The 20,391-nt window shown below is 39.8% G+C and overlaps 2 pseudogenes; both read right to left on the reverse strand.

The window, feature by feature from the left end:
* Positions 1–376: 376 nt before the first annotated feature.
* LOC100342601 (5'-AMP-activated protein kinase subunit gamma-1 pseudogene) lies at positions 377–1,484 on the reverse strand (annotated as a pseudogene).
* Positions 1,485–8,187: 6,703 nt separating this feature from the next.
* LOC149124859 (fatty acid-binding protein 5 pseudogene) lies at positions 8,188–8,645 on the reverse strand (annotated as a pseudogene).
* Positions 8,646–20,391: the final 11,746 nt, after the last annotated feature.

Here is a 20,391-nt window from a genome sequence, read left to right on the forward strand (position 1 = left end):
CTCCTCTCCTGCCTACCCAGTCCCTTTACAAGAACACATCACAGGAACCCCAGGGCCCTCCTGTCCACAATCCTCACTTGCATGATGGGAAATGCCACTAACTGGACTCAACCCCCTCTACACAGCACGAAATAGGATGAATAAGGATATCTCTACAAAGTATTCTGTTGTGCTATTATCTTAGGATAGAGTCATGGCAGAGACAGAGGCAAAGGTGGGTGAGGTCCTGGGATCGCTTAGAGATCAAAGTTTACCAGATGGGGACAGAGTTCACAGATCACCCAGAAAGGGGCTATGTCTAAGAGAACAGGGGCTGAGTCATCTAGGCCAACAGTTTTTCTCAGGTATGTATAAGGGTAAGGCAGCCAAACATTCATTATCCTCCTTCCCTCTGAGCCTCCACCACTCCCGAGGGACAAGGGCAAGGGGCTGCTCGCAGTGAACAGTCAGAATTCTCCCAAGGCTTCATCTCATTCCCAGAGCTTGTGCCAGGCAGTGAATGGACATATCCTCTGTATGACATCTCTCCTGTGAGTACTAGGGCCTGCAGGATGTCAGGTATTGATACAATACCCTTGGTCACATCTGGTCCACCACTGCAAGTCAGTGAACTCTGCTTCTGCCAGTCTGTTGATGATGGTCTCCAGAATCTCACATGGGTAGCGCTTGAGGACAGCCTCACGGTACTGTGACCAAGGCTGCAGGGCTTTAGTCACAGACTCATCTAGGTTATTGTAGATCTTTGCTGCTGCCAGAATGCTAACTTCAAATCTGGAGTAGATGTGACCCACAAGCCCTTTCTCATCCACCACTGGCAGGGCTGAGACTCAATACTGGACACAGATGCCCAGAGCCACAAAGACGGGGGTGTTTGTGTAGACCATAGCAATATTGGTATATGTGCTATTCTGTAGCTCTTCCAGAGATTTGGACATGAATTGCAGCTTGAGGAGGTCAGAGATAAATTTGAGTATGCACTTGTAGATGAGGTCAAACAAGGTGTTGCCTATTTCCAGGCCAATAACTGGCAGTCTATGGGTCTTGTTTAGAATTAATGAAGAGAGAGCATCAAACAAGCTGGCATTAGGAGAAATACAGACAAGTGGTTTGAAGGAATCTTGTAGGTACACTTCTCTCCAAGTTTCTATCTTAGGTTCTTCTAGCGCATAGATTTGTACCAAGGTTGATTTATAGCAGCAGTGCAGGATATTGATGAAGTCAGCAACAATCAGCTTGCCCACAACTTTTCTTCTTACTATCCCACAAAGTGGAGCTGGCATACGATCAGTCATCCACACAAAGAAAGCCTTCTTCACTTGTAGGGAAGTGTCGAATACAACGAGTTTGGAGCTTTGGAGGATCAGGTCATAGCAGTGATGAGACTTCATGAAGTGAGTGTACATGCAATTGTTGCATTCTGGGGTGTCTTAAGTATGCTCATTTTCCAAGCCTGGGCACCTATCTGAAGAAGTGACCATCTCCATTTTATGAGGTACCTGCTTGGTTTGTTCACTTTAGGAATGATAACATACAGTTTTTAATTTAAGATTTCCCTCTAAAATGTACCTACCACCTGAGATCGTTTTGTGGTCTTAGAGAAAACACTGATGTTCTCACAATGAGGCTCTCTAAAAATCATCAGTTGTGTGCACAATGTTATAAAGATAAATTGGTAAATGAATGGACTGAATGTGTACCCCCAAAATTCATATATTGAAATCTTAATCCCCAAAGTGATGACATTAGGAGGTGGGCATTTGGAGCAGAGGACCCTCCTCATAGTAAGTAGTCATGAGGGTGTATTTTGAATCACTGTCATGTATACCGCAATTTTGCTTATCCATTTCTCCATTGATAGACAATCTAGGGCTGTTTCCACATTCTGGTTGTGCTATGCAAGTGTCTATCAGAATCCTGTTTTCAACTCCTTAGATACCTACTCAAAAGTGAAAATACTGGATCATATGGTTGTTCCCTTTAGATGTCATGGTTATTTTAATGCTGTTTGTCACCTTCCTTGTATTTCGTTCGTATCTGAAATGTCATCACTATGCTGTACTCTCTCTTTGCTTTAAGATCTGTGAATTTCATAATTTTAGATATTCTTATAAACACCGGGAATAAGAAAGCAGGTTAGATAGTAACTAATAAAAAGTAGCTGCATTATGTCAGCTTCATTTTTTCATGGTCAATAGTAGATGAGTAATAAGTTACTACATGACTCAAATAAATATACTTACAGCGATTTGAAATTTGCCTGGTTTTAACTTGTTGCTGTAAACATATTGAAATTTAAGAGCACCCACACATTCATAGTATTTTTGTTTACAATTTGGTTATTTTATAACATCATTCTTCTGTGCTCCTTCCTAACTTTCAATGCCACTTTTTCTTTCTCAAACACAGACTTAATCTTGTTGGCTTTCTATATGTCACCCATTCTTGGCTCATCTCTATGTTTTTAAGACTATGTACTACTGGATCATAGACAAGTTCTTCCGAGCTTTGATTTCCCCAAATTCCCAGTTACACAATTCCTGTTCACTCTGGATGACTTAACATGTTATAAACATGCTGACAATTTCTACAACACACGTTATACCCACACACCCTTTCATGTCACTGTGCCCTTCTCTGTAATATGATCTTGCACTTCCTGCTCTTCACAAGGCACTTTGTTAGTGACTTTACAGAAGCGCTAAACTTAGTTTTCCTTGTTGTCTGGAGGTGGGAGGGTGCTTATTTACAAACACTTGATCTCCTGATCTGTTAAACACTCTTGAAAGGAGGAATCACATCTTCATCTCTGGTTTTTCTACAGTTGGCGACATTTTTAAGTCAAAGTTGAGCAATGAAATTCATGCAAAAGGAATATCTATTCTAAAGTAAATTATAGAAAAAGAATTGTTTATGTTTGAAAAAAGTATATAAGATGGTTTAGTCTATTTGTGTTGGATATTGTCTATATTGAATTAACTAAAGAAACACTCAATTTTACAACCGTATTAGATAATGTAGGTTGACTGAAACTACCATATTATTTGAAATATTTAAATCACATCATTCCAAACTGAACTCAAGATTGAGTGGTCTTCTTTTGCTTCCAAGTAAGTAGTACATGAGATTTTGAGTGAAAAATAGCATGTGTTTTCTAATAAAGTTGAAATGTGGGTTAAGATTTAGAAAGAGTTATAAGGGGAGATCTAAAAAGAGAAAATACAATAGAAGAGAAGTAAAAGGCTAAATGCACAACAATTAATTGGGCAAGTACACAATAATGATTAAAGGGTCATTAGAATAGAAGAGATGTTAAGAAATACAAAGAAAAAAATCTTAGTCATCAAAATTAGAAATAGGAACAGTCAATTTAGGTTTTGAGTTGAAGATTTTTTGAAAACACTGTTTTTAATTTGAGAGAGAGAGAGAGAGAGAGAGAATCTCTTGCATTCACTGGTCCCCTCCACAAATGCCCACAATAGCCAGGATTGGGCCAGGCTGAAGCCAGAAGCCTGAAGTTCAGTTTGAGTCTCCCATGTACGTTCAGGGATTCAAGTACTTGAGTCATCATCTGCTGTCTTCCAGGACACACATTAGCAGGAAGATGGCTCAGAAGTGGAGTAGCCAGCACCCCAAACAAGCCCTCTGATATGAGATGCAAGAGTCCAAAGTAGTTGTTTAACAAACCTCAGTACAATACTGCTCCCAAAATTCACAACATAAAGTCTTCTACCAAATTCATAAGAAAAACCCAGATATACAACTGAAAAGTAAGGAAAAGATATGAGCAGCTCATGAAAAACGAAATGCAATTGGCCCTTAAACCTAGGAAAAGATATTCAAAGTCACTCACAAAATTATAATTAAAGCACTACTGACAATATTTTTCCATTCTTAAATTGGCAAAGATGCAAAAATTTCATAACAATGTTCAGAGTATGAGTTTGTGGTTATAGTCTCCCCCACAGATAGTAGGTGTAGAGATTGGCTTGATAAAACAGCCAAGGAAATTTTAAAATTCTTTATTTCTTTATTTAAGAGAGAGCATGGGGTTGGGGGAGACAGAAAGCGAGAGAGCGAGAGAATTTCCCATCCTTGTTTCACTCCTCAAATGCCTGGGAGCTGGGGACCCAGTATAATCCAAATCTCCCAAGTGGATGGGAGGGTCCACGCTCCTGACCCATCACCTGCTACCTCCCAGGGTGTGTGTTAGCAGGAGTTGGAATTAGGAGGAGAGCTGAACTCAAATCTAAGCACTTTGATATGTGCTGCAGGTTTCTTAACCACTCTGCCAAGTGAATCTAATTACTGTATTTCTCTACATAGCTATTCTACTTCTTAGGATTTTGTTTTCTTCAGAAAACAGTAAGTGCATAATAAACTATGTTCAATGTTACCAGTTGAAACTTTCTTTAAAATAAAGATAGGCAACAATCTAAAGACCTTCCTATTGTCTATTGGGTAAGTAATTATGGTTCAACCATTAAAGAAAGTACTGTGTATTGTTTATAAAAAAACAATGAGAAACATTTCTGTATGTAGGAGTGGAATAATTTATTTTAATAAAGAAAGCAAAGTGTATAACAGTGTATATTGTGCTGTCATATGAAGTTTTAACAGTTTAACATATATGCAACAATAAACGTAGACTTTAAGAATACATAAGAAACTGATATGGCCAGCGCCGTGGCTCAATAGGCTAATCCGCCTTGCAGCGCCAGCACACCGGGTTCTAGTCCCAGTCGGGGCACCGGATTCTGTCCCAGTTGCCCCTCTTCCAGGCCAGCTCTCTGCTGTGGCCAGGGAGTGCAGTGGAGGATGGCCCAGGTGCTTGGGTCCTGCACCCGCATGGGAGACCAGGAGAAGCACCTGGCTCCTGCCATCAGATCAGCGCGGTGCGCCGGCCACAGCACGCCGGCTGCGGCAGTCATTGAGGGTGAACCCACGGCAAAAAGGAAGACCTTTCTCGCTCCCTCTCTCTCTCTCTCACTGTCCACTCTGCCTGTCAAAAAAAAAAAAAAAAAAAAAAAAGAAACTGATAACAATTACTGCTTTTAGAGAGTAGTTAAAATAAAGTTTTGAAAATAAGTCTTTCCCTACCTGTCTTTTATAAGACTTGAATTTTGAAACTTTTCAATCTATGTCATACATGTAAAAGAGGTCCCTGGAACTCTCATACACTGTTGGGAGTGAATGTACATTAGTACAGTCATTCTAGAAAACAGTATGGAAATTAAAAAAAAACACCTAAAATTTAGGTGTTAAAATTAAAAAAAAAAACCTAAAATTTAAACAACCGTATAATCTAGCAATTCCACTGCTGGGTATATGTCGAAAAGAAAGGAAATCAGTATGTCAAAAAGACATCTGTACTCCCACGTTTATTGTGGCACAATTAGGAAAAACCTAGATATGGAATAAACTTATGTGTTTGTTGATGGATGAGTGGATTATTAAAAAAATGGTAACAGAGAGAATGTTTGGCCTAAGTGATTAAGAAGCCTGCATCCCACATCATGCTGGGGTTCAATTCTGACTCTGGTTCCTGACTCCAGTTTCTCACCAAAGAAAACTCTGGGAGACAGAGGTGATGGCTCAAATAATTTGGTTTCAGTCTCCCATGGGGGAGAATTGGATTGAGCTCCCAGCTGCCAGCTTCTATCTTGACCCAGTCCCAGCCATTGTAGGCGTTTGGGGAGTAAGCCAGCAGATGGGAACTCTCTCTTCTGTCTGTTCATCTCTCTTGCTTTTTCTCTGAATCTCAAATAAATGAATAAAGCTGTTTTTGAAAATGTAAAATGTGATACAAACATACACATAATGGAATACCATTCAGCCATAAACACAATGAAATCCTGCCATTCTCAGCAACATAGATGACATAGTGTGTCCGACACTGAAAGATAAATACTGCATGTTCTTGCTTGTGTGTGGTATCTAAAAATTTTGCTTTCATGCAAGTAAATAGTAGAAAAGTGGTTATAAGGGAAGGGTGACAGGAGGAAGGTGGCACAGAGGGAGGGTGGTTAACAGGTACTAGGGTGCAGTAGGATATAAGGAATAACTTCTAATGTTCTATAGTACAATAAGATAACTATGGTTGAAAATAACTGTATTTTAAAATAACTAGTAGCAGGGATTTTGAATATTCCCAATAAATAGAAATGATAAATGCTTGAAATGATAGATAGATCACTTATTCTGATCAGAACACATTGCATACATATATTAAAGTGTCCATAGCATGCATAGTTATTATGTGTCAAATAAAAGTGCCCCTTGATTTATGATATTAATGAACTCCTCTGAGGCTGTTGAAGCTTCAACTCACAAATTCATTTGCTCTGTTTTCCTCCTTCCCTCATCCTCCTCCGTTCCTCCCCTGTCCTTCTTCCCTTCCCCCTTCCTCATTCTTTCCCCCAGCAGTAACAAAATAAATTTATTTTTAATCTGATGTTTGTGGGCATTTTGCAGCAGAAAGATATTTGGGTTGTATGATATTCATAATATTCCTAGATTTTGAAATCCTCCTGGTTTCTTTGTAAAATTTGTTAATATAATAAGGTGAACAACTTTTGTATATTTCATGTATACAAATTTAGGAACACAGTGCTACTTCCCACCCTTCCACCCATAGTCCCGCCCTCCTTTCTCCTTCCTTTCTTATTCTTTATTTTAATGTTTACAATTACATACATTAAGTTTATTTTATAATCATAAGCTCCACTAAATAAAGAATTCAACAAATAGTAAGAAAAAAAACAAAAAACACTGTTCCTCAACAGTAGAGACAAGGACTGTAAACAATAATCAAATCTCAAAATGTCAATTTCACTCACATACATTACATTTTTTTGAACTCTGTTAGTTGCCACAGATCAGGGAGAACATGATATTTGTCTTTTTGGGTCTGGCTTATTTCACTAAATACAATGGTTTCCAGTTGCATCCATTTTGTTACAAAAGACAGAATTTCATTCTTTTTTTATGGCCGAATAGTATTCCACAGTGTATATATACCATATTTTCTATTCATTGGCACCTGTACTGTCAATTTTTTTTATTTGACAGGTAGTTATAGACAGTGAGAGAGAGACAGAGAGAAAGGTCTTCCTTGTGTTGGTTTATTCCCCAAATGGCCGCCACAGCTGGCGCTGCACCAATCTGAAGCCAGGAGCCAGGTGCTTCTCCTGGTCTCCCCATGCAGGTGCAGTGGCCCAAGCACTTGGGCCATCCTCCACTGCCCTCCTGGGCCACAGCAGAGAGCTGGACTGGAAGAAGAGCAACCGGGACTAGAACCGGGTGCCCATATGGGATGCCGGTGCCACAGGCAGAGGATTAACCAAGTGAACCATGGCACCGGCCCCTGTACTATCATTTTTTAAATGCCAATAGGATGGTCCAAAATCATATTGCATTGTTTTAATTTGCACTTTCAAATTACAAATTTTTCTAATTTATATTAGCCATTTTGTTTTTTAAAAATAAATTAACATAATAAACAAGCATCATATATGGTTGATACCACATAAACATATCCAAATGTATGATAAAGGTGGTGGTAGGTAATAAATGTGACTGTATCTTTCCAGAGTTAAAAATTTAAAGCAACTATTTCTCAAAATCCTACACTTTCCTAGTGGATAGAAAAGTAATTTACTAATTCTAAGTCCATCTATAGTTTGGATGTGTCATTGGACTTAGAATCTTTTTCGTTGAACCCTCTGGTATCATGCCAGAATATTTTTGCTTACAGTTTGAATTCTACTCTATTCTTTTGTTACATAAATTTTGGAATTGGAATTTTAAAAGGAATTGCTTTATTATTATCAATGTAAAATTACTCTAGTGGTAAGTTTGAAATTTTGAAATTTTTATTTTCAAGGTTTTGCTTTTTTATATTCTGGAAGTATGAAATTTAACAATTTCTTGTCATCAAAGAACAAAGTTCTTTCTTTGTTTTTTTTTTTTTTTTTCACACAAGCACATTATGTAATGCCCAGAGATGATTCCAATTAAACCAACACTTTCAGAATAGTTGCATACAAAATATTTGTGATAAAGATAATTGAATCTAGTCCTGAAATTTAAAAAAAGAAAAGAAAACAGCTGCAATGGTCCAGATTTGGGCCTTGAACTGAGCTTGTTCAATCTTGCAGCTAATGCCTGTTGAAAGTAATTATGAGATTTTTATTCTGCTTTCTCATAGACCTGATGGCAGGTGACATTGCACATGACTTAGTCTACCTTTAATTTCCCATCTTGCAAGACTTTCCTTCCCATCCTACCACAGATAAACCATCCCACCACACTAAGCCAATGTGAGGTCTGTGAAGGCACAGATAGTCCGAGTTTTTCTGCCATCAACTGTAGTTTCTTTAAATTTCTCTCCCAGGGCTAAAGGTTTTTATGATGAGGATTTTGCCGTCCTAAGTGATGGTGCAATCTTGTTTCACCATTTCACCCATTTTTCACAGAGCTGGTCCCTCCCACTCCTATTCCTTCATGTTTTCCTCAAAGCCTTGGCTGTGCACCAGATGCCGCCTTTCTACCAACTGCTGAATGCTGGTCGTGTCGAGCACTGGCAGGCGCGCACAGCAAGCGGAGCAATGGCCGTGGGTGCACACCTGGTGTGAGAACAAGGTATTTCACTGCATTTATTTAGAGCTTCTTCTAGATTCCTCAGTAAAATGTTGTGCTTTTCTTTACTGTCACCACTGCATGTATCTTACTGAGTTTACTACAAAGTATTCGGAATTCATAGGCCCTTCTCCAATGGTTAGGTCCCTTTGCTGTGTTTCTTGTGTCCTATTGTGTTCGTTAGTACCTCTGCAGCTCTGCGCAGTACCCATGCTGTCAGAATAGCTCATGTGAGCTTTGAATACCACAGGTCTGGCAAACGTCATTTCTCCCTCTTGTGCTTGACAGTGACCACCTCTTATACTCCTTTTAAGACCTGTGGAGAGTTTACAGAGACCTACTGCTGGACCAAGAGCTATGCTTTCCATAAGCAATGGTTGACTGTCACCGTTTATACTGCCACCCCAGAGTGAGCACAGCACTTGTACTTCTGATCCCTGCCTGGATATCAGATTTCAAGCGTTTCCTGCCTCACAGGACTTCTACCCACCCAGGGCCCCTATAACAACCCTAAAAATGTCAGTTCCTTCTTCCCATTTGAATCCAGAGATTTGTGCCTATGCTTATTAAATGTCTATGTGATACCATAGGACACATAAAAGGAAATAATTTTGAATCAGAAAATTTCCAAAAGAAAGAAAAGCCATAGTTATTTTCTATTGAAATTCTTTGTCATAAGTAGGTTTTTGAAGGTAAAATGAGATCTTTCATCTACAATTTTCCCATTACCTTCCTGATTTATCGAGACAAAATACATGTAAAATCTACCATTTTTTAAAGGAAATTTCCTCCCATTTCTTTTTTTCCTTAGTTTTTATCCCCCCCCCACACACACACTGGGCCAAATATCCTGTACATACCATATTTTCCCTATCCATTATCCATCAGTGGACATTTGGTTAACTTCCAGCTTTAACTATTGTAAATAATGTTCCAATGAACCTGGGTGCATGAGGTTCTTTTCAAGAATCTGCTTTAAGAGCTGGTGCTGTGACATAGTGGGTAAAGCTACTGCCTGCAGTGCCAGCATCCAGTATTGGCAGTGATTTGAGTCCTGGCTGCTCCAATTCCCATCCAGCTCTCTGCTATGGCCTGGGAAAGCAGCAGAAGGCCCAAGTCCTTGGGCCCCTGCACCCACGTGGGAGACCCAGAAGAGGCTCCTGGGCCCTGGTTTGGATCTGCGCACCTCTGGCCATTGCAGCCATCTGGGGAATGAATCAGCAGGTGGAAGACCTCTCTCTCTCTCTCTCTCCTTCTGTGTCTCTGTAACTCTGCCTTTCAAATAAAATAAACTTTTAAAAAATACACAAGTTTCTGCTTTAATTATTTTCTGAATGCTTACTAATTTAAATCTTTTGATCCTTCCTACAACTTTGTGAATCAGGTACTAATAATAGTCCAGTTTTATATGTGATGAAATAAACTACCAACTGATTGTGATTCCAGAAGTCCTTCATTTAATACCACCTATGCCATTTTCCAGAAGAGAAATTCTCATGTTTTGCATTAGGAAATGGGACATATAGGAGAAAAATAAAAATCATGCTTGCATTTGGCTAACTATAAGCTAAGAGAGATGCATTAATTTTTGTCATTCATCCTATTCAAAGAATGTACAGTGAAAATGATACTCAGGTCATTTTTCTTCCCAGGAATGAACTGTAGAGTTGAGAGTTGTACAGACAATTCAGGAAAACATCCTGCTTTTGAGTTGCCTTTCAAAAATAAATTTTACTCAGATAATTGCTTTGATATGAATGGTTTATTAAGGTTATTTCATGTTTTCAACATTACACTCTCAATTCCATTTTTCTGTAAGCATAGCCAAAATAAAAAAGATAAGAAATAAATTAAATAGGAAAGAGAAAGGATTGATCTGTAAAAACCTCATGAAACAGAGCCACATTTTTAAACTGCTCCTATCTAATAGTATTACTATCCTCATGTAAGGACTTGAAATATGACTCTAGGAAGTATTTTAGGCATGGAAAGCCAAGACACTCTGGCAAAAAAAAAAAAAAAAAACTAAATGAAAGATCTCTGTGAGTGAGATCCCAGTGCCGTGGCTCAATAGGCTAATCCTCTGCCTTGCGGCACCGGCACACCGGGTTCTAGTCCCAGTCGGGGCACCGGATTCTGTCCCAGTTGCCCCTCTTCCAGGCCTGCTCTCTGCTGTGGCCCTGGAGTACAGTGGAGGATGGCCCAAGTGCTTGGGCCCTGCACCCCTTGGGAGACCAGGATAAGTACCTGGTTGTTGCCATTGGATCAGCGCGGTGCGCTGGCCACAGTGCGCTGGCCATGGTGGCCATTGGAGGGTGAACCAATGGAAAAGGAAGACCTTTCTCTCTGTCTCTCTCTCTCACTGTCCACTCTGCCTGTCAAAAAACAAAACAAAACAAAACAAAAAACAAAACAAAACAAAACAAAACAAAAAAACAAGTAAAGCAAAACTCTTCCACTGAAGGAAATATGGAGGATAGAGCTAAAATTACTATGATTGTTACTCTGATCAAATTTTTATAGTGAGATTTTGGGTGATAATAATGGAACCTCATCATAGGAATTTGGATGACAATAATAAGTTTAATGTGTTTCTTTTGGTTATGGGACAGGAACCCAACTCAAATTTATTGAAACATAAAGGGGTTTTCATTGATCCCTGTATACAAGAAAAGACTGAGCAGACAAGGCTGTTCCTGGGCCTCAAGAATAGTTGGAGCCAGGCCTCAGGTGCTGTCAGCATCTCACGTCTCTGCCTCTCGCTCTGCCAGCTCATTTCCTTCTCTTTCAGATTCCTCCACCTGGTCGGAAGCACAGCCTACTGCCAACTCCCTAAATCTTTCACTGTTACCCACTGTACTGGACACTGTTCTTGGCCAACTCCTGAGGTCAATACAGTTGGGGAATTCTTTTCCTGTTTGGCCCAGGCTACCCACCTCATGCACCTGCTACTTTTTGCCAAAGGACTTTCTCTGGTTGTGGAGTGAGTTGGGAAAGCAGATAGGGCAGGACAAAAGTACCAGGCAGTTTATAGCACAGAAATAACTCCCAGGCACAGAGGGCTGGGAAGGAGTGGATAAACACTTCACTTTCCTCTTAACTTTCACTTCCCCTTAACTTGGGGAGATAGATTCTACAGGCTCTTAGAGTCCCTGGAAGGAATGAGGACCATTGTTGCTTTCCTATTTCCTGTCTGCCACACTCTATCCTCATGCTTCCAGCTATCAGTTCCCAGATAAAAGACTTGTGCCCAAATTCTTTTATCAGAGTCTGTTTTGGGGAGATGAAAATTAGGACAATCACCAAAGAGTAGTTGGTCTGGGTTTCCTTTATGATCCAGTGTAAAAAGCAGAGGGAAATTCTTAGATTGGTCCATTCTCAATCAAGTGCTTACCCATTGGTCAATCAGCTATATCCATGTTGCATAAGGACACAATCGCTATCACATGGCTAGAGTAGGAAATTATTCAGAATCAGAGCAAAAGGGAGTGGAGAGAGGAGCAACTCAAAGGCACAGGATGAAATTATTCACTGAAAGTGGGTTATATATTGGGAAGATACACTTATTAGATATATAAGACAGTAGGCATTTACCCATAGCCATTTAATAACATGTTATAAAATTTTGTCCTGAGTCAAGGTTTTCAGTAACTATATTTAAAAATAATTTCAAATTTAGAGAAAAGCTACATGGCTGATTAAGACACTCTCATATACCTGTTGCACAGATGTACCAATAGTTCATGAATTTTTTAAATTTTTTTATAACAATGTCTTTCCCCCTTTCTCTCTTTCTCTCTCTCTCTCTTTCTCAACACACACACAGAGACACCACAGAATAGGTACAAATGTCTCTCTATATAAATGTACACATTAATTTTTTATCTAAACTATTAGAGAGTGCTTTGTGTAAGAGACGTTATGGGGCCTGGTGGCATAGCAGGTTAAGCTGCCACGTGCAATGCTGGCATCCCATGTGAGCACCTGTTGCAGTCCTGGTTGCTCCACTTCCAATTCAGCTCCCTGCTAATGTGCCTGGGAAATCAGCAAAAGATGGCCCAAGTACTTGGGCCTCTGCCACCCTCTAGGAGATCCAGATTCTGGGTTTGGCTTTGCCCAGCCCTAGCCACTTTGGCTATTTTGGAAATAAACTGGTGGATGGAGGATCTCTCTCTAATACTATTTTTCAAATAAATAAATAAATCTTTAAGAGAGGTGCCATGCCCCTTTATCCCTAAATACTTATATGTGTGGTTGCTAAACATAAGGAATTTTCTTACATAATTTAAGTGCAGAAATAACCTCATGAAATTTATAATTGATTTTTAACTACTACCTAGTCTGTAATGCATATTTAAGTTTTACAATTTATCACAATTGTGTGCTTTTAAAGCAATTTTCCTCCAGTCCATCAGGCAACCCAGCAGCATATATTTGAAGACTCTTTATTCTCATTTAATTTGCAGCAGTTCTTTCAACCTTTATTTGGCCCTAGCATTTTTGAACAATGCAGAAGCCAAGTATTTTATGGGATGTCCCCCTCACTTATGAAACCAGTATTATTTTTAACTGGTGAATATGTGGGAAGCAGAGAGGGGTAATAGCGGGGTCTTCTTCACATGTAGCCTTGACAGCCAGTTCATTAACTTTAGAGTGGTTTCCATGCTACGTTGTATTATATCTAGTTTTGGCTAGACTAAAACACAAGAGAGAAGGCCACTGATTTGAGGTAGACCATGTAGTACTACTGAAAAATGTTGGAACACGTGGATGTAATCAAGATATCAGTGATCATTTCTTCAAGTTGCACTTTAAAAAAAAATACTATTGAAAGATGGTCTCTAGCCAAAAACTTTATACACCAAGTGATTATGTTGAATGTATCATGGAAATTTATAGTTTAATGGAACTAATGATTATTTAGTGCATAGCACTAGGCTTAAGAAATTGGACAGTGGAAAGCCAAGATGAGATCTTACTGCCTTGGTGTTGACTTTTAGCCCAGTGTTCTTTACTGTTCAGCTGCAAGTGATCAAAACTGTGCTGCCCCCTGTATCTGCTTCTTGATTCCAGTTTGTGATTTGGCAGTAAACCAGTTTTCAGTGTATTTGATAATCTCATTATCAAACAAATGGAGCTTTACCAGGAGCATTCTCACTTTAGGGACTAATCCCAGAAAGAGTTACTTAAATTAAGGGGCTCTTTGCATACCTCAAAACATTCACTCTGTCAACAGAAATGTCTCCATAGCTAAATGAGCAATTATTTTTATTTATTTGTTCACTGGCTGATTGATTGGCAGAAAGAAAGAGAGAGATCCCCAGGATCTCTCAGGAGCCAGGAACTCAATCTGGGTCTCCCACAGAGGTGGCAGTGACCCAAATACTTGAGCCAGCATCCACTGTCTTCACAATGTGCACACTAGCAAGAAGCTAGAATCAAAATTAGGTCTCTGTCTCTATCTCTCCCTCTAGAGCTAAAAGAAATAAAATATGGGGGCTGATGCTGTGGCATAGTAGGTTACACATCTGCCTCAGTGCCAGCACCCCATAAGGACACCAGTTCGAGTCCCAGCAGCTCCACTTCTGATCCAGCACTCTGCTGTGGCCTGGGAAAGCAGTAGAAGATGGTCCAAGTGCTTGGGCCCCTCACATGGCTTGGGCCATGTGGAAGGCCAGAAGGAAGTGCCTGGTTCTTGGCTTCAGATCAGCCCAGCTCTGGTCATTGTGGCCATCTGGGGAGTGAACCAGCAGATGAAGACCTCTCTCTCTGTCTCTCCCCTTCCCTGTAACTCCGCCTCTCAAGTAAATAAATAATAAATCTTTAAAAAAAGAAAAAAAAGTAGGGTAGCCAGAACTTGAACCCACATAATCCCTTCTGGGATGTGGGTATCCTAAGAAGTGTCTTAACTGCTACACCAAATGCCCACTCCACAACTGTTTCAGTACATCGATGTCTGCTGTTTCCATTTTTAATATTTTAGTTATTGCTTTTAACTGGAAAAAGTAGTCTCTACCGCATTATTTTAAAATGATGCACTCCAGGGGAATGCAGACCTAGCCTTCTCATACGTGACAGAACAAGGCATCTACATAGTCCCCTTTTCAAGATGGAGAAGTGATTGAAAAGCTGCCTGGTGAAGTGTAAAGTGCATAGTGTCAGTCAAATGGCGTTCCAAAGCCTTTCAGGCAGTAGTGGTAGTACAGCTTGGCCAATTTATCTGTTTTGCAGATTCTTCATCCATGTAATGGGAGTGATAACCTCAGGTAGTTGACTCTGGTATTGTTATGTACTCCTCAGGATGACAGAAGGTGTATTTTAAAATATCTGTTGTGTTGTCAATGCTCTCTAGATTATTTTAGCCATTATTTTCAACTGCATAATTGTCCAAGACAGTGCTATCTAGAGAGAATAAGAAGTCATATCACTACAGAATGAGGCAACTGATCTCTGCAACTAGTGGTGAAATCATCTGAGACTGTCATCAACAGTCCACAGCTACCGTCTAAGCTTCTTCGTTGCAGGTCTGCAATCAGCAGTGAGGGGCAATATTCCCCTTCTCTGTCCCACATCTCTGTCAGGTTAGTTGGATTGAAAAAATAAAACAAAACTCCTTTCACTCTGCAAAGCTGCCCTCAGATTTTATTTTCATAGGTTTCACCAGCATAAAACAGTTTTGGGTTTGGAGATCCTTATAGCAGGGTTTGTTCTGCATTCCCCTTGGGTAGCTATTGCTGAACTTACATACCCATGCTGTGGCCTACGTGCCCATAGTATGCTAATGAGAAGAGATATGGTAAATGCATTTGTTGAAATGCAATATTATCCCTATGCTTTTCATTTTTTTCTATTAGTTTTGTCACCTCTAAAGTCAATTTCTAAAATGAAAATTTTAGAAAATTCTTGGGAACATTTCCTCCAAGCTTAAAGTCAATAATGTCAGGCTTGGCATCAATGACAAAGCCTTGAAAATGGAACCCATAATGGAAACTGCAGCTCAGCCATGTAATCACATGCAGACTCCCTTACCGCTTGAATGAATGGATTTCTCTCCTTTCCAGTCCTGTGCAGTTGTTCTTCTATTCACTTCCTGTTTGAATGGAAAAGATACCAACTGCATTAGCCATTATCTGTATGAATGTATGGTTCAGATGCTCCTGAGTTCTTCAGTGTGTTAGAAAAATATTTCAAAAGCATTTGCCCAGCACATAAAAATCAGAGAACAGGGTGGAGGCAGTCACTACCCAACCCCCCGGTTGTAGCAGGCATTTCCTCTACAGTCTCTGACAGATCGCCAACGAGGTTCTTTTTCATTCAAAATGATCAAATAAGTCATCTAAGGGAAAAAAAAGGTGAAGTTCTGTGTTTTGGGCTCTATAATTCTTCCCACTTTATTTTAAGCATTGCCTTTCAGAAACAGAACCTGGAAAAAGGAAAGCAAACTAGAACGTTGTGTGAAACTAGAACATGGTATGAACACATACACACATGCACTGAAAGTATTAAATAGCAGTCTAGCGGAGACACTGCTGGGCCTGACCATGAGGACTGGGCATCTTACAAGAGCAGTCACACGTCGGGTGCCACAGCATTTCAGAGCCAGCTGTCCTGGGTATGCTTTAGCAGGGAACTGTCAGTCATGAGGCTCCCTGAGGTTCACTCTGCTGTGATTATTTCAGGAGGCCAGTGGGTGAAGAGAAAGCTCTGCCAGCTGAAAATAGAACCAAATATGATAAAAAGTACAAGTAGATTTCTACTGACGTGCCATAAGCTTTGTTTCTTGGTAGGCTCATGTTGTCAAGAATTTCTTTTCTGCCTGCCTTTTTGATCTGTCCCTTGGGAGGTTTTTTATGCTCAGTCCTGGTTAGATGTTGAGCCTTCCAGGCAAAGATGACCACTCATGTTGAGCTACAGTTTCCACCAGTGCCTCATTTTACATAGGGGTGGCATGTGAGGTGCAGAAATGATTGTGGAGGGCTGGGAAGGAACAGCTGTCTGTCACATAGTAAACAGGGACGGCTGCAGATCAAGGCCCAGCTGAATAAAACACATGGCCGGCTGCAGGAACCAAGCAGAGCTGCTGAAAATTGAATTCTTCCTCCTAGCTCCTGACCTATCCAATCACAAGTCGAGAGTTATTCTTAATGAGTTAGTTCCTCGTTTTTATTTTACTCCCCACATTTGCTTGTGATTTTACTCATAAGAAAGGGAAATCCTAAAACACGAAGAAAACCAATATTTCACGTGTTTGAGTTCAAGTTTTCACTGAAACCTAACGTAGGCTAACTATGAGGCACTCCCAGAATGCAGCTGTGTTCTCAGTAGCTGAAGTCTCTCAGTGCCCGTAATTAGAATGAGTGCTCTTATGCAATCAATTACTGAGCCTTGAGCATACCTTAGAGTTCCTGTTTATTACCTGCCAGTTCCATAAAAGTGGAAAATGAAGGTGATTTTTAAGTTTACTTGATGTTGGATATGACTTAAAAAAAAAAAAAAAACTCAGCGGCTGCAGAACTGCTATGTTTCCTGGCACTGGTGTGGCCAGAGCAGCCTGTTTACCAGGTTTAGACACAGCTGACTTTCAAGACTCAAGAAATTCTGGTAGTCAGTGTTTGCTTAGGGCTGTTCCACCCGCTCAGCTGGGCAATGCTGCTTATCAGCCATGGTGTACTGACCATCCTTGATGTGCCTGGCGCTCTACTGGATACTTTGGAAAATCACGAAAGAAGCAGATGATACTCATTAAATTGTCAGCTTCTCAAGTGTTGACAATTTAATGAGAGAACAAGACAAAACACAAATAAATAAACACCTGTAAATAAATGGACAAACTGAAACTCAGCATGGCTCATTGTCCCTGGACTGTGGTTAGGCTCTTAGGCTCTGAATGTGTTACTCCTGTGTCAAGGGCACTAGTAACGGATACCACTAGCTGTTCAGGAAATAAAAGATTTTCTTGATATATTTTCTGTTTTCTCCTAAAAGTAGTAATGGTAGTATCAAAGTTACACAATTCCTAACTAGTAAAATACACAACACAGCTTTGACTGAGAAATAGAAATATTCTCAAGTGTCAGCAATGATCCTTGAATTTAGCAGAGCAGTCAGTCCCTATCTGCTATAGTTAATATGCTCTGTTTTGGAACTAAATGGCAAGAATAACACTGTGAGATTCTGAAAATAGACTTTATAATTCCATGGATCAAAACTAGTATTGTCAGTTTAGTTAATTCATTCAAGAAACACTGACTGCCAACTATTTGCCCAATACTGTTCTAAATGCTAGAGATTTAAGAATTAGTAACAGAGCAAACTTTCTGTCAGTAAGTTCACAGTGTGAGTGAATGTAGGTCAAGGGGGAATTTTGAGTGGAGTGCAAGCAAGCAGAAAATATTACCACACAGCAGTGAATAAAATGATTTTTATTTTGTACCTTTGGATTTTGTGGTGGGCTACAGGAGGTTAGCAATTATATTATTGCTAATGTTTCTTATGTGCCTGAACTTTCTGTTGTTGGGTTTGATTATTGACAGTCAAATAATTAAAGGAAAAAAGTAGAGTTATGTTATCTCCTGGAATTCCAAAGTTCTGGGCCAGTGAAATGCTTAGGCATAATCATACAGGGAAAGAAAGTTTGCAACAATCACTGTCAGTACCTGGCCCATCTCCTCTCTGCCTTATCATTGTAGTTCACTACAATGGCTGACTTCCAACAATCTAAAGGTTTTCTCTGGCATGGGGTGGCCGGACTCCATATGCCAGAGATTTAATGTTCCTCTCCTAGCCCTTCATTCCCACCAATAATCATTGGAAGTAGCTGTGTAAATACTCCAGCTCCTTCACTCCTCTGGTAGGATAACCCTGAGATTATGGACACCATAGGAGGGAGAGAAGCTATGAGCAAAATAGAGACCATTTGGCAGTGGAAAGAGAAGTGAAGAGAGACACAGAAGCAGAAATGGAGTTTGCACAGGTACTGTCTTTGTGGATTAGACAAATTGTGGATGGAAATATTCAGAAAAAAATCACATCAGAATATATTCAGACTTTTTCCTTGTTATTATTCCCTAAAGAATACAATAATATTTATACAGAATTTACTTTGTATTAAGTATTTTAAGTAATTTAGAGATGGTTTCAGTATATAGGAGTCAAATTATATAGGAGAAGGCACATAGGTAATATGCAAATACTATTCCAATCATATAAAGGATTGAGCATCTGCAGATTTCGGTATCTGCAGGAGTACTAAGACCAATCCCCCATGGACAACAAGAGACAACTCTAATTCACTAAATTTACATGGGTTCATTTAATACTTGTCAGTGCAATCCTCTAAACTTCCTACTAATTCTTTCCTATATTTTGTACTATTCTATATATCTTTAAGCCAGCAGGATGAGCCTCACGTGGGAACTTGTTAGAGATATAAATTTCTAGGACCCATTTCAAACCCACTAAATCAGAAATTCTAAGGTCAGATTAGCAATGTGATTCAATAAGCCCTCTGAGTATTTCTGATGACATGCTAACATTTGAAAATCACTGCTTTTGACTTTAAAAATAACCTGGATCCAGATCTGCTTACAGAAAATATTCAAAATATCCTTACAGATGACCATGAAACAGCTTTAAAAAGAAAATATATTATTTTTAAAAATGTATTTGAGTGCTACTAGGCCTATATTTTGCTATTGGTTGATGACAATGCTGATGAGGATGTGGGTTACATGTGTCTACGTTTTTCGGTTCTAGGTATGCCAAGCCCTGTGGTGTGCTAGTGAATGCTCAAGAACCAGTTCTCTGGAGGGGAGAAAAAGACACACCCTCATTTATAGAAATGCTCACTTCTGGGATGCAAATTCTGCTGGCAATTAATATTTCTTTTTTTTTTCTTTTAGGTACTTTTTATTTTCCAAAAAAATTGTCGTTAATATATAAACATCTCATTCTCTCAAAAAATTCTACAACTATACAGCCGTTTGCTCCATTATTTGCATAGGAAATGACCACAATACAAAAATAAGAGGGAAAAAGAAGCAAAACAACAACCAACTTATGCTTTTTATGTAGGTAATGTTTCCACGTATAAACATTTTGAAGCCTCTTACAAAATTATTTACACCGTTTGTCATCTATTTACACATTTTAAGAGCAACTCTTCTAACAAACAAAACTATAATTTATCAAGTTATGAAAATTGTTTTCTAAAAAAACGTACTATATTGCCACAAAATAAATAAAGATAAACAATATTTTTAAAACAAAATTAAATTTTCATTTCAATTAAGACCCCTTTTGGCATTTTGCTTATGGATTCTGCCCTTCGGTTAGCAGCATCAGCATCACATTACCGTTTCATATTGCATATGTGTAGCACTTGCTGCCTCACCTCTTCAACATAGCATTTCTATTTAAAGGCAGACACTGAGTCAGTATGAACAGATCAACTGAAGGCCGGCGCCGCGGCTCACTAGGCTAATCCTCCGCCTAGCGGCGCCAGCACACCGGGTTCTAGTCCCGGTCGGGGCCCCAGATTCTGTCCTGGTTGCCCCTCTTCCAGGCCAGCTCTCTGCTGTGGCCAGGGAGTGCAGTGGAGGATGGCCCAGGTGCTTGGGCCCTGCACCCGCATGGGAGACCAGGAAAAGCACCTGGCTCCAGGCTCCTGCCATCGGATCAGCGCGGTGCGCCGGCCGCAGCGCGCTGGCCACGGCGGCCATTGGAGGGTGAAGCAACGGAAAAGGAAGACCTTTC

The sequence above is a fragment of the Oryctolagus cuniculus genome, chromosome 8 (assembly GCF_051225735.1).
Source record: "Oryctolagus cuniculus isolate XC-2025 breed Fujian yellow rabbit chromosome 8, ASM5122573v1, whole genome shotgun sequence".
Classification (NCBI taxonomy): Eukaryota; Metazoa; Chordata; class Mammalia; order Lagomorpha; family Leporidae; genus Oryctolagus; species Oryctolagus cuniculus.